This window comes from Pelophylax lessonae (genome assembly GCF_965119305.1).
Source record: "Pelophylax lessonae genome assembly, chromosome: 8".
NCBI lineage: Eukaryota > Metazoa > Chordata > Amphibia > Anura > Ranidae > Pelophylax > Pelophylax lessonae.
Window position 1 is genome coordinate 101,882,179 of NC_138775.1, and position 14,906 is coordinate 101,897,084.

General features: G+C 45.4%; 1 protein-coding gene across 2 annotated transcripts in view; it reads left to right on the plus strand.

Annotated features, from left to right (window-relative positions):
* Nucleotides 1-11,667: 11,667 nt before the first annotated feature.
* The window catches only part of TMEM184B (transmembrane protein 184B), a 329,919-nt gene continuing 326,680 nt past the window's right edge, over nucleotides 11,668-14,906 (plus strand). For both annotated transcript variants that reach the window (XM_082265516.1, XM_082265517.1), the window contains exon 1: nucleotides 11,668-11,757. The gene's annotated coding sequence lies outside the window, so the exon portion shown is untranslated. The remainder of the gene's footprint in view (nucleotides 11,758-14,906) is intronic.

A 14,906-nucleotide genomic window follows, 5' to 3' on the forward strand; every position in this document is an offset into this window, starting at 1 on the left:
CCCTGACCTAAACTAACCATGACCCAGATTACATACAGGCTTAGCTCTAAGCTAACTATTTTTTGCATACTCGAACAGCAAACCTATTTACATCTAGCACATATACTAGAGGGTGCTACACTCATCTCCCCCTAGAAACACAGCCTGTCCCCACAGCTGAGAAAAAAAACACACCTCTAAACCCAGGAGAAAAACAGGGCATCCCATAAGGGAAACAACTTTGAAGGGGTTATGTACTAATAAATAGTAGTATCAAAAATAGAAATGTTTATTTCAAAGAACAACATGTACATTACACATGCTTATCCTAACTACAGGTCCTGTAGCTATCATAATAGGCACAGTAAAACAGATGAGTCAGCTGGAGCTCCCCCCCCCCCCAGTGGAAAGCCCTCCCAACAAACTGTAGAAACTCAGAGTCCATCAAAAAGCATGTGAGGTCAACGTTACCTTGGTAGGGAACTGCGTTTCGCAACTGTAAATAGAGAAGAGAACGGGGCTCTCAGGCTATTGAATGATAGTACAAAGAAAAATTGAGACCCAAAGCAACCATAGTGACATGCCTCCATACCTAATAATACATACAAACAAAAATAGAAGGCCATGGGACTTTATATGAGGCAGGTCACTTAGCCAAAATATAAGAATAAAAATAAAAGATATGTGCAGTGTAGTTTCAAATTTAATATGAAGTCATTGAGCAACATTCCATGACCATACACAAAAATCGCGGCGTCCCGCGGAAATGAAGTGAGCCGGCGTCTAAGGGGCGTGACAAACGTGGTGTCCGGAAGCACGTTTGTCACGCCCCTCAGACGCCGGCTCACTTTGTTTCCGCGGGACGCCGCGATTTTTAATGATGACTGCCTGTTTTTGTATCTTACCATGTAATTAGAATCTTTAATAAATTTGGAAGAATTTAGTACTGGATTACGCTATGGTCTCCTCCCTTCTTTTCTCTGCCATTACCCACATCGGAGCTTTCAATTAGTCCCTGTTTGAGAATTATATTTGGGAGAATAAGAAGTGTGTGGAGGTGATCCTGTTTCCATTCATGAGGATGAAAGAGTCTCAGCGAGAGTGTTCCTGTATTATGCCTAAGTGGCCTGTCCATTAAGTTGGGGGCCCACTTTTTTTTTGGTAAGCAGCCACCTTTATTCATTATCCACAGGTGTCTTCTCTGCTCACAACATCTTGGGACCTCACCCTCTGCTTTTGGATCTCCTGCTTTTCTCCACATCAGATCCATAATCTGGGATTCATGACCTTTATGGACTCTTATACGATTGGTCTTGTTTGATTGCACTGCACCAATATTAATTGTTTTGTGATGCATCTGTCATAATTGTTTTAGCGCTGCACTATTTGATACACACTGTGCATCAAAAATGCCAGGAGTGTCCCAAATCCCCTGCCCGTGGCAAGATAAATGAAAAGTGATATTCTGGTCAGCCTCATCTTTATGCCCAGAGATAAAGGGCGGGTCTGAACCAGCATCATGCTGAGGCGCCGAACGAAAAGGAGGAGAGGTAGCAGGCGGATATCTCTCATCCGGCGCATGCGCCGGAAGTGGGTCCACGCCAAACCCCCCTCCCTCTGTATCAGCGTGAGATGAACAGAAGCCGTCCTGGCAGCACATGGCGCCGATGTGTCGCAAGACATCCCCCGCCCACAGCCCAGGGGGAGCCAAAACGGAGTCGGAGGCGCCAGGCAGAGCATCCCAACCCCGGAAAAAGACAAATGCCCAGGTGTCACTGCCCCACATCTGGGCTCACTGATCGATGGCAAAAACAAAAAAAATGTATAAAAAATCATTATAAATAGATTATTTATATATATATATATATATATATATATATATATATATATATATATATATATATATATATATATATATATGCAGGTATGCACAATGTATAAGAAAAAGTCCAGTATGTATAGATAGAAGATGCTCAAAAAAAGAACTACAGTAAACATGACTGAAGTATAAATATGGTATACAATATAAAATAAAGTACACCCCTCACATTTTTGTAAATATTTTATTATATCTTTTCATGTGACTCACTTTTGTGAGATACTGTATAATAGTGCAAAGGATCACTGGTTACCAGGGTGTCTTCCACCCAATTGTAGTACAAAGAAAAATTGAGACCCAACCCAACCATAGTGACATGCGTCCATCCCTAATAATGCATACAAACAAAAATAGAAGGTCATGGGACTTTATATGAGGCAGGTCACTTTGCACAAGTATAAGAATAAAAATAAAAGATACGTAGTTTCAAATTGAATATGGAGTGATTGAGCAATAGTCCATGATCATACACAATGACAATTATAATATATGATACAAATATCTACAAAGAAGCTGACATAAAAATGAATATTCATAAATTCATATTGAGCTGATACATAAAAAATATATACATGAGAATTGAAAATACATGAGTGATATAATTGTAACAGACACAAAAACTGGACATCTTAGAACTCTACGCGTTTCGTGGATCACTGTCCGCTTTAACAGGAGTTTGCTGCCACAGGCAGGGGATTTGGGACTCTCCTTGCATTTTTGATGCACACACATCAATGGGGGCGAGATGTGCCCATACGCTTTGTCCACTTCATGGACTATATTCCACAACCTGGCCTGCTCTCTTGCTGTCCTCCGGATTTAGATGGGTCTTCTTGCCCCAGGCCCAGAAAAGGCATTCCATCCCCCTTCCTCTTTCCTTTTTTGGATGCTGGTTTCACTTTTTGATCCGCAAAACGCATAGAGTTCTAGGATGTCCAGTTTTTGTGTCTGTTACATTTATATCAATCATGCATTTTTAATTCTCATGTATACATTTTTTATTTATCAGCTCAATATGAATGTATGCTATTAATTATGAATTTTTATGTCAGCTTCTTTGTAGATATTTGTATCATATATTGAAATTGTCACTGTATTGTGTATGATCATGGAATATTGCTCAATGACTCCATATTAAATTTGAAACTATACGTATCTTTTATTTTTATTCTTATACTTGTGCAAAGTGACCTGCCTCATATAAAGTCCTATGACCTTCTTTTTTTATTTGTATTGAATGATAGTAGTCCTCTCTCAGGCATGATATGCTGTAGCTTCTTGATATCGTACTTGGCCCAGAGACTAGGGTCTTGAATGGATTGGAAATGTGGCAGTTGAGGATTGCCCCAAAGAGGGGTGTAAGGAGAGATAGTATTAGCCTCCCTCACCATCACTGATACCTGTCCCCACACCCTGATTGTTGTGCGCATCGGTATTGTCATCATGGGATGTGCCTTCGGACCCCTAAACACAAGATTGCTTAATGCGGAGTAGGAACCTAACACGGCTGCTTGCACATTCACCGCTGGGTTCGTTTGCGACTGGGCAAACCACCAACGTACCGTTACCAGTACAGCTGCCCAACAATACTGTCCAACACATGGTAGCGCCAGACCACCAAGAGAGAGGTAGCTGCTAGGTAGATTTAGGAATTATAGGAGTGGATCCCACCCAGATAAGGGTAGTCACAATTAGGTCAAGTTTGTTGAAAAAAGAGTTAGGAATATGAACTGGGGTATTACGGAAAACATATAGAAATTTAGGACGGAATGTCATTTTGAGCAAATTTACTCTGCCCACCGATGAGCAGAGATGTATAGTAACTAAGTAGAACTACTTCACTACTGTACTTAACCACTTCCATACCGAGTCATGTAATATGACGTCGGCAAAGTGGTTGTACAGATCCGGGCCGCCGTCATATGACGTCGGCCCGTTCTAGCAGCCAGTGCGCGCGATCAGGGATGAGGCTTGTCCCTCGGACATAGCCCATCCCTGATCAAGGTAAACAGCCAATAGAAATTGGCTGTTTACCACGTGATCGGCTGTGTCAATCACAGCCGATCACATGAGCGGCTCCAGCACGAGCCGCTCCTTCTCTCTGCAATGCGCGCCCCCGGGGGTGCGCAGAGCAGCGATCGGGGACGAGGCTCGTCCCTCGGACAGAGTCGATCCCCGATCTAGGTAAAGAGCCAATGAAATTGGCTCTTTACCACGTGACCGGCTGTGTCCAATCACAGCCGGTCACAAATGTCAACAGAGAACACGGTAACTAGCTGTCACCGTGTTCTCCTCCTCACACACTGATCCTGTGTGAGGAAGAGAGTGTGGTAACAGCTAGTTACCAAATACAGTGCACCCCAAACACACTGATTGCCCCCCCCAATAAAGAGCACCTGTCACTAGCCCATCAAAGTACCCGAGTACCTGTTACCAGTCCATCAGGCCATCAGGTACTCAGATGACAGGTACTCGGGTACTCTGATGGGCTGGTGACAGGTATTCGGGTACTCTGATGACGGGTACTCGGTACTCTGATGACGGGTACTCGGGTACTCTGATGACGGGTACTCGGGTACTCTGATGACGGGTACTCGGGTACTCTGATGACGGGTACTCTGATGACAGGTACTCGGGTACTCTGATGACGGGTACTCGGGTACTCTGATGACAGGTACTCGGGTACTCTGATGACAGGTACTAGGGTACTCTGATGACAGGTATTAGGGTACTCTGATGACAGGTACTCGGGTACTCCGATGACAGGTACTCGGGTACTCTGATGACGGGTACTCGGATACTCTGATGACGGGTACTCGGGTACTCTGATGACGGGTACTCTGATGACAGGTACTCGGGTACTCTGATGACAGGTACTCGGGTACTCTGATGACAGGTACTCAGGTACTTTGAGTACCTGTCAACGGAGTACCCGTCATCAGAGTACCTGTCACCTACCCATCAGAGTACCCGAGTACCTTCCACCTGCTCATCAGAGTACCCGAGTACCTTCCACCTGCTCATCAGAGTACCTGACGCCTGAAGTAACCGAGTACTTGCCGCCTGCTCATCAGTACCCATCACTACTCATCAGTACCTATCACGTATCAGTACTGATCATCAGTACCCATCAGTACAGTATCACCTATCAGTATCAGTACTACTCATCAGTACCTATCACCGGCCTGTCACCTGCCCATCAGAGTACCCGAGTACCTGTCACCTGCCTATCGGAGTACCCGAGTACCTGCCCATCAGTACCAGAGTACCTGTCACCTGCCCAACAAAGTACCCGAGTACCTGTCACCCTTCATACAGCCACCATGTCCAAGTCCAAAAAGGTTTATATACGTCCTCCGTTTAAACCTAAATACCGGTGTTATGGCAGCAGATAGCTGCCATAACCCTGGTATTTTTTTAAACGATGGGAGGTTGGCTTTCCGATAAGGGTGGTCCCAGCGGCGGATTCGCAGTGGGATCACCCTTCCGGGATGGCGGAAGAGGCGCCCCCCCCTCCCGCCGCGTTCCGGTCCTTTTCCCCGCTTACCGGACCCGCCGACAGCGGGGAAAACGATCCGGTCCCAGATCCTCACAGACAGGATGTCGAGTGAGGGCAAGCTTGTCCTCACTTGACTCTATGGTCTTGGAGGACCGGAGCTACGGAAAATGTTGTTGCCTAGCAACCGGTTTAAAGGTCCTTTTTTTTTTTTTCATTTTATATAATAATTTTTTTTTTTTTTCTATCTTTTAGTGTACTTGTGAGATCTGAGGACTTTTTGACCCCAGATCTCACAAAAAAGAGGTCCTGTCGTGCCTATTTCTATTACGAGGAATGTTTACATTCCTTTTAATAGAAATAAAAATGATCAATTTTTTTTTTTTTTAAACGGTGTAAAAATAAAAAATAATAAATAAAATAAATAGTAAAAAAAAAAAAAAAATTAAAGCGCCCTGTCCCCGTGAGCTCGTGCGCAGAAGCGAACGCATACAGAAACCCCGCCCACATATGTAAACGGTGTTCAAACCACACATGTGAGGTATCGCCGCGATCGTTAGAGCAAGGGGAATAATTTGAGCCCTAGACCTCCTCTGTAACTCTAAGATAGCAACCTGTAGAAATTTTTAAATTGTCGCCTATGGGGATTTTTAAGTACCAAAGTTTGTCGCCATTCCGTGAGCGTGCGCAATTATGAAACATGACATGTTGGGTATTTATTTACTCGGCGTAACATTATCTTTCACATTATGGAAAAAATTGGGCTAACTTTACTGGTTTCTTATTTTTTAATTAAAAAAAGTGATTTTTTTCCAAAAAAATTGCGTTTGGAAGACCGCTGCGCAAATACGGTGTGATAAAAAATATTGCAACAATCTCCATTTTATTCTCTAGGGTCTCTGCTAAAAAAAAAATATATAATGTTTTGGGGTTCTAAGCAGTTTTCTAGCAAAACAACTGATTTTAGCTTGTAAACACCAAATGTCAAAAATAGGCCTAGGCAAGTGGCTAGGATGCATGATGATGCTCCTTGGATGTTAGGCCCCTCTATATGGTTAGGCTGTGAAAAAGTCTCACACATGTGGTATTGCCATACTCAGGAGGAGTGGCAGAATGTATTTTGGGGTGTCATTTTTGCTGTGTACATGCTATGTGTTAGGAATATCCTATAAATTGACAACTTTGTGTAAAAAAAAAAGTTTTCATTTTTTTCCCACATTTTCCAAAAACCTGTGGAAAAAAATGATATGTTCAAACGACCCATAATGCCTCATAGAATATACGTTGGAGTGTTTGCTTTCCAAAATGGGGTCATTTTGTGGACTTTTCCATTGTATTGGTGCTCTAGGGCCTTGAAAAGTGTGATAGGTAGTAAGAAAGTTTTATGTGTATTTATGCTCCTAGAACGCCTGAAGGTGCTTCTTGGACGTGGAGTCTCTTTTTGTGGCCAGGCTGTGTAAAAGTCTCACACATGTGGTATCGCTATACTCAGAAGGAGTAGCAGAATGTATTTTTGGGTGTAATTTTTGCTGTGTACATGCTATGTGTTAGAAATAGCTTATAAATTGACAACTTTGTGGGAAAAAAAAGAAAAAAAACATTTTTTCTTCATTTTCCCAAGAATTGTGGGAAAAAATTACAACTTCAAAAAACCCACCATGCCTCTTACTAAATACCTTGGACTGTCTACTTTACAAAAAGGGGTCATTTGGGTGGTATTTGTACTGTCCTGACATTTCAGGGCCTCAAGAAAGGAGATAGGCAGTCAGTACATCTGGTGTGATCAATTTTCAGTAATTGGTACCATAGCTTCTAGACTCAATAACTTTCACACAGACTAAATAATATACACTAATTTGGGTTATTTTTACCAGAGACATGTAGCAGTATACATTTTGGCCCAAATGTATGAAGAAAAATTAATTTTTTGCAAAATTTTATAATTGAAACTAAAAAAAAGTGTTTTTTTTTTTCAAAATTTTTGCTCTTTTTTTGCATATATCACGAAAAAAAAAAACCCCAGTTGTGATCAAATACCACCAAAAGAAAGCTCTATTTGTGTGAAAAAAATGATAAAAATTTTGTTTGGTTACAGTGTAGCATGACTGAGCAATTGTCATTCAAAGTGTGAGAGTGCTGAAAGCTGAAAATTGGTCTGGGCAGGAAGGGTGTCTAACTGCTCTGTATGGAAGCGGTTAAGTACCGAAAGGCGGTATCTGTAACTTCCTAGAGTAGAATTTTTTTCTCCTACTTCCACTTTTACTTCACAACATTTTTTCGATGATTTCAATACTTCTACTCCAATATTTTTTTTGTGCTGCATAGTTACTCGTTACTATTATAAAAATTACCACTGCCAGAACAGTAGATGGCAGGTTTCATGAAGCTCAAAACATGTGTATTATCAGCGCATACGAAAATAAATGCTACTGTATGTATAAATAAAAGCTGCATTTGAAATAATAAAAAACAATATGATGTTCAAACTTTTGACTTCTTTCTTTAATAACTACATAACACAGTACTTGTACTTTTACTTTCAGTACTTGAGTAGCAATTTTTTTTTCAAAACTACTGATACTTTTACCTTCAGTACTTGAGTAGCACATTTTTTAAAAAAACTACTTGCAATACTTAAAGCGGTTGTAAACCCTATTTAAAAAAAAAAACAAAAACCTGCAAGACAAAGGCATAATGAGCTAGTATGCATCGCATACTAGCCCATTATGTTTAACTTACCTTAAAACGAAGCCCCGACACGGACCCCCGGACATCGATACGGGCGCTGCCATGATCCCTCGTCGTCTCTTCCGGGTTCGGCGGCTCCGGCGCGCTGATTGGCCGAAAGAGACGGCTCCGGCGCGCTGATTGGCTGGAGCCGCGATGACGTCACTCCCGCGCATGCGCGCGGGAGTGATTTTTCCGGCAAGCTCCCGGCAAGTTAATTGAAGGTCCCCCCCGGACCTTCAGAGCGCATGCGCCGCTCGCGCGAGCGGCTGCATGCACTGTAAATATCTCCTAAACCGTGCCGGTTTAGGAGATATTATTTGTACCTACAGGTAAGCCTTATTATAGGCTTACCTGTAGGTAAAAGTGTCAAAAAGCGGGATACAACCGCTTTAAGTACAAAAAATGTTGAATAGTTTAGTACTTCTAATCAAGTCACTTTTTCATCGAGCACTTCCACTTCTACTCAAGTCACTTTTTGATCGAGCACTTGTACTTTTACTCAAGTATGGGTTTCGAGTACTTTATACAACTTTGCCGATGAGAGTGGTAGGGACCTCCATGTCTGACATCTGAGAGCTAACTGTTGTAATAGAGGGTATACATTATCAGTTAAAGCGGAGTTCCACCCTGGGAAAGTTTTTTTTAATAAAAATACCCCCGGGACAGTCAGGGCTAGTGCATTCCACAATGGCTAGCCTCTGATTTGTCCCGGGTTGCACTTACCTTTTAGAAGAAATACTTACCTTGAAAAAGTATTGTCCAGCGCTGCCATCTCAGGTGTGGGCAGCTTGAAGCCAGCGTGATCCTCTTCTGCGTCCTCTTCCGTCTCCTTCGGTCCCACGATGCACTGCACCGGCCCCGCCGTCACTTCCGGTGCCGCAGCGTCATCCCTGCACAGCTTCTGGGCATGCCCAGAAGCTGTTTAGCAAGGTATGACGGCGCCTGCACCGGAACTGACGTCTGGGCCGGTGCATTGATTCCTGGGAGCGATGACGTTCAGCTCCCAGGAATCATTGCAAGCCAGGAAGTAACGAATCGCCGTGGCCACCGAGGGGAGGAAGAGGAAGTAAGGTGAGTATATTTTCTTCTAAACAAGGTAAATAAAAAAAAAAAAATTGCGATTATCCATTTGTTTTTCAGGTGACCTGGAGCCAGGGCCGGTGCTAGACTATTTTACGCCCTAGGCAAGACCAGCTACACGCACCCCCCCCCCCTAAAAACAATAAAATAAAATAAAAAGGGAAGGGTTTAAAAACTCCTCTATGTCATATTCAGTGACCCTGATCTGATGGTTCCTCCATGTAATGCTTTCATACCCAGTGACCCCCATATTCCTTCATGTCACACCTGGGGACCCTGATGTCCCCCTATGTCACACCCAGGGACCCTAATGTTTTCCCATGTCACACCCTGAGACCCCAATATTCCTCCATGTCGTGCTGTCATACCCAGTGACCCCAATGTTCCTCTATGTGTGTCACACCAGGTGCCCCTGATGCTCCTTCATGTCATACCCGGAGACCCTGATGTTTTTCCATGTCACACCTGGGGACCCTGATGTTCCTCCATGTCACACCTGGGGACCTAAATCCCCCATGGCATACCAAGGGGTCACAATTCCTGTTACACTCGTGACCCCTATCCCCCATGTCATACCTTTATGACTCAGATTCCCCATGGCACACCTGGTGACCCCAATTCTCTTTCACACCAGGGATCCTCCATGTCACACCCAGGGACCCTGATCCCCTGTTCTGGGGACACTTACTGGGCAGTATGAAGAAAGTAGCCCACACTCTGCCCTCCTTCACTGTGATCCTCATAAATTCCTTCTCCCAGGATGCTCCTCTCCTGGACCACAGTGCTCACCACAGCTCCAACCGGCTCCTGCTGGAGGGAGAAGCAGCAGTCAGAGAGCTCCGCACCTCCTTCATCACCAACCTCCTCAGACCATTCCGGTACCTCGTGGCTTCTGCTCCAGTAAAGGTGTCGCCCTCCAGTGCCGAGCTCCGGCTCAGGTTCAGCTCTCCTCCGCTCCCTGCTTAACACTGACCCAGGGAAATGAACAGCTGCCCACCAGCTCAGTGTAGAGAGTCACGTCCTGCCCAAGGTTTAGGCCGCTCAGCTCCAGATGAAGAGGATCATTATGCAGGTAGCGGTGGGCTCCCTTTCTGCCTCTTGGGGCCCCCCCCAACAATGGTGAAAATCCAGGGCCTGGTAGTTCCGCCATTGCCCCAGACACCTGGCATCTTCCTCTGTCCCTTCTTCCTCCCCTACTGCCACACCTCCCCTCAGCTCACAAGGATCATTCATGATGGAGAGAGAATGCTGACTCGTGGCTGTGCCCCTAGGTGGCAATGCGCCCTAGGCGGCTGCCTAGTTTGCCTAGTGGAAGCACCGACCCTGCCTGGAGCAAGAAGATGGAGGTAAGTATAATTTTAAGGTGGAACTCCGCTTTAAGTATAGTAAGGGATCCCTCTGAATCTCAATCCCCAAGTAGCGGAATCTCGAAACCCAGATCAAGGGTGTCGAGGCCAGGTAGGGGGAAGGTGTTTGTGAGAGAGATAATAGAAGCGATTAGCTCCAATTAATTCAGACACCAGCAGAAAGACCCAAATTGATCTATGGTCTCCAAAACTGCAACCAGGGAGTCAAATGCGTCAGGTAAGTACAGGAGAGCATCGTCTGCATGGAAGGATATTTTTTCTATTAATGAGCCTACCTGAAGACCCCTAATTGCAGGGGAGGATTGAACCAGACTAGCCAGAGGTTCTATCGCTAGAGCAGAGACCAGGGGACAAATGGCATCCCTGTCTAGTGCCTCTCTGCATGCTAAAAATAGGGGACAGAATACCATCGGTTCGGATCCTAGCTATGGGAGCCCTGTATCCAAGAAATAAAATTAGGCCCAAAACCAAACTGCGAGAGCACCTTCCACAGGAACTGCCACTCCACACAGTCAAGGCTTTCTCTGCATCCAGAGAGGCCACGACTACCAACTTATCCTTTAAGTCTTGATAAAAATGCTGGGAGCTGATTGATGACTATGCACATGCTCCTGATTGTGTGTGCTCCTATACATTCCGGTGTATGTGTACATGTTTATACATGTGTGTACATCCTTCTCTCTCCAGCCTAAAGCCTGTTGCTCATCATCACTGCTGCAATACATAATCATTAATAGGATGAATGTCATAGGATCACTGTTATTCGTATGAGCAATATTCTGATCTAATGAACCGTCCTGTAAATATCTGCATCTTGTATTCCTCATTTCCCAGCCACATACTGATTACTGACTGAGTCCATAGCCGTGCCACACCGCGGATGATCCTCTCACTAATCAGTTTCTGTTTACATTGCACAGCAGTTTCAGTAACGTGCCCAATCCCTTTAAACAGTAGCTGACGTCACGTAGCGCTCCCGCCCATTCATGGAGATGGGGCGGAGAATGCAGGGATTCGATGACGTTCACATTTGTCCGTCTTCCCAGGCACACAGCGCTAGGCTGGCAGGGGAAGAGAGAGAAGGGTAGGCTGCGGCGCATGCGCGGAATAGCGGATCCCGAGTCTCCCCATCACACAGCTGTGTATGAGCTGCTTCTTCTACCTGGAGTCTCTCAGGTGTCCTCGTCCGCTTTGGGCTCGAATGTCTGACGCTTCTACTGGAACCGGTGAGGAGGCGGAGGGCTGTGTCATATAAATGTACAATGTGCTCACGGAGGTTCGGTTTGTGTGGGCGCTGCTGATTGGCTGGCCTTAGGCGTACGACCTCTTGGCGCTCATATTTGGGGTCTGGAAGTCTGCGAGATGCCTTGGATACTGGCCTGTGATTGGCTAAGTGGCCGCCTGTTGCTCCTGGAGGTGCGGAGCGCTGTGGCTGGCCTAGTGTGCGCTCACAGCTCTCCTCACCTCCCACTCTTCATGTAATGGGGGTGACCTGTGTGTTCAGGAGGTGGACACCTTCACAGTTTTCCTCAGCAGGCCGTCACAGCCCCGGGCTGTACAGTGCTGTCTTCCTCTGTATGTCACTGGCAGGCTGAACACAACAAGGTAACACACCGGGCTGAGCTCTTACATCATCATCCCTGCTGCTTGTGATAGAGAATAGCTGGGCAGACCTGTGCTTGCCAGGCACACACGCCCAGTACAGGTGCTGCTTGTCCCTATAGGCCAGCTGCACACGGACCTAATCATTACTGATGGAAAGTACTAAAAAATTGCAGCGCTTCTAAAAATCAGAAAACACCGGTAGTGCAATACGTAGTCCACATTTGGGTAACAATACCCAAAAAAGGTCCCTAACGAGGCCAACTGTGTCCCTCCACTCCAAATGATAAAGTCACTAATGGCACTTTTCCACTGCAAGTACCGGCTCGGCTCTACTCGGCCCTGCTTGGCCCGGTTTGCTTTTCCACTGCTGGTACCGCATGGTACGGTGTTGGAACGGTTCGGTACGGTATGGTTTGCTTTTCCACTACAGTAGTGCTAAAGTTAAAGTGGAGTTCCACCCTAAATTTGTACTTGCCTCCATCTTCTCACTCCGGGTCACCTGAAAAAAAAATGGATAATCGCAATTTTTTTTTTTTTTTTTTACTTACCTCGTATAGAAGAAAATATACTCCCCTTCCTTCTTCCTCCCCTCGGCGGCCACAGCGATTCGTCACTTCCTGGCCTGCAATGATTCCTGGGAGCTGAACGTCATCACTCCCAGGAATCAATGCGCCTGCACCGGCCCCGACGTCAGTTCCGGTGCGCGCGCGTCATTCCCTTCTAAACAGCTTCTGGGCATGCCGCGCGTGCACCGGAAGTGACGGCGGGGCCGGTGCAGTGCATCGTGGGACCGAAGAAGACAGAAGAGGATCGCGCTGGCTTCAAGCTGCCCACACCTGAGATGGCAGCGCTGGGCAATACTTTTTCAAGGTAAGTATTTCTCCTAAAAGGTAAGTGCAACCCGGGACAGATCAGAGGCTAGCCATTGTGGAATGCACTAGCCCTGACTGTCCCGGGGGTATTTTTAAAAAAAAAAAAACTTTCCCAGGGTGGAACTCCGCTTTAAGTGGGTGGGATAACAACGGGGTGGGTGGGATTCTCTGACCAATCAGTGGCTAGTAGTGACTGCATGCAAAGGATTGTGGGATATGGTACCGGGTATGGTACCTCTTGGAACCACAATTGAGGTGGTACTGTTTTTGAGAGCCGTACCGTTCGGTTCCATGCAGTGGAAAAGCGCTGCCATACCGTACCGAACCATTCCTACACCATACCATGCGGTACCAGCAGTGGAAAAGCACAAAAGCGAGCCGAACCGTTCGGTTCCATGCAGTGGAAAAGCGCCATAAGGCCCCTTTCACACGAGCGATCCGATCCACCTGTCAGTTTTTCAGGTGGACCTGATGGGATGCTCCATGCATCCCTATGACATGGCCGCTGACACCCGCTGCTCTCCGATCCTGTCTGTGAAATCCGGACGGATGGAAACTCTATTTTCCATCTGTCTGGAGGATGGGATCGGATGAGAACAGTCCATTCTCATCCAATCTCCCCATAGAGGACAGCGGGGATCTGACACACAGAGCGGACATCCGCCTGCTCAGCGGGGATCGGCGGATCCATTCCCCCGCTGAGCAGAACGGACTCAGTCCCGTGTGAAAGGACCCTTACCAATATATATGAAGATACCTGTGTAGGTTTCCAAAGGGGCCTGTTTTTGTTGAAGAGTGCTTGCAAGTCTTTCACCATCATACCAAGAAAAAATAATATTCATAGTGCAGTATGTTATTTGAATGTTATCAAAGCTGATAGGAATGGAGCACCTGTGATGAAGACGTGTGTAAAAATCCAGTGCTTCACGCCGCCATCCCTGCATGCAGTGCAAACTCACCAGATGCTTAATTTCAATGAGCCTATCACCATCATATAAATGCCACAAGTAGTAGTTCCACTTCCACAACAGCATCTCAAGGGTCTCAAACCGTGTGTTGCTGGGGGACCGTCAATCACTCTCACCGCATCATGATGCCCAACAGAATAGACCGGGTATTATATTGTAGCATCTTTTATTAAAATCGCCAAGTTACAAACATATATATCGCATACAAAGATTAAAAGACGCTCACTTTGTAAAACCCTGCCACGATTGGTGCTCGTGGTGGCGTGACGTCACGTGAGTAGTACCGCCAAACACCTTTCCAGCCAATGTTCATCCTCGGAGGTCTCTAGTTTGTGTTCGGATTGGCCCCTGCATATATAGCCTGCTAGCGAAGTCGTTTTATACGTCCTATCCGCTTTTGGCGCCATTTTCTCATAGAGCAATATGTCGCAGCGCCATTTTCCCTAGGTCTTTAATGATAATCAAAGGCGCTATTTTAATGTAGCACCTGGAAGGTCATAGAGCTTCAGCCGCTTCAGTATTACATTATGTAAATCGAAATCAAATTAACTAGCGGCAAAAAAAGATAAGATAATATCTATAAAATTAAGACCCCTAAAATTAATTTGGTGTTTTATGATTTTTATAAGAGCTGCAATTTTTTTAGTACTTTTGGATTAAAGGTAGTGTGTTTTCCTCTATTGTAAGCAGCTATTCACTATATACTTGCGCTGATCTTTATTTTCAGTTATTACCGATGGTAAGGCCTCATTCACGCATAAAAAACACATTTGCAATCATTTTTATTTACAGATATGAATGCAGCTCCCTTGTTTTCATTGGGGACATTCACACAGGTGTGTAAACATGAACTGTGTTCAAAAATCTGTGTCTGAGGACATATGTCCATTCACCTATACCAGTGATGGTGAACCTTTTGCACCCCAGATG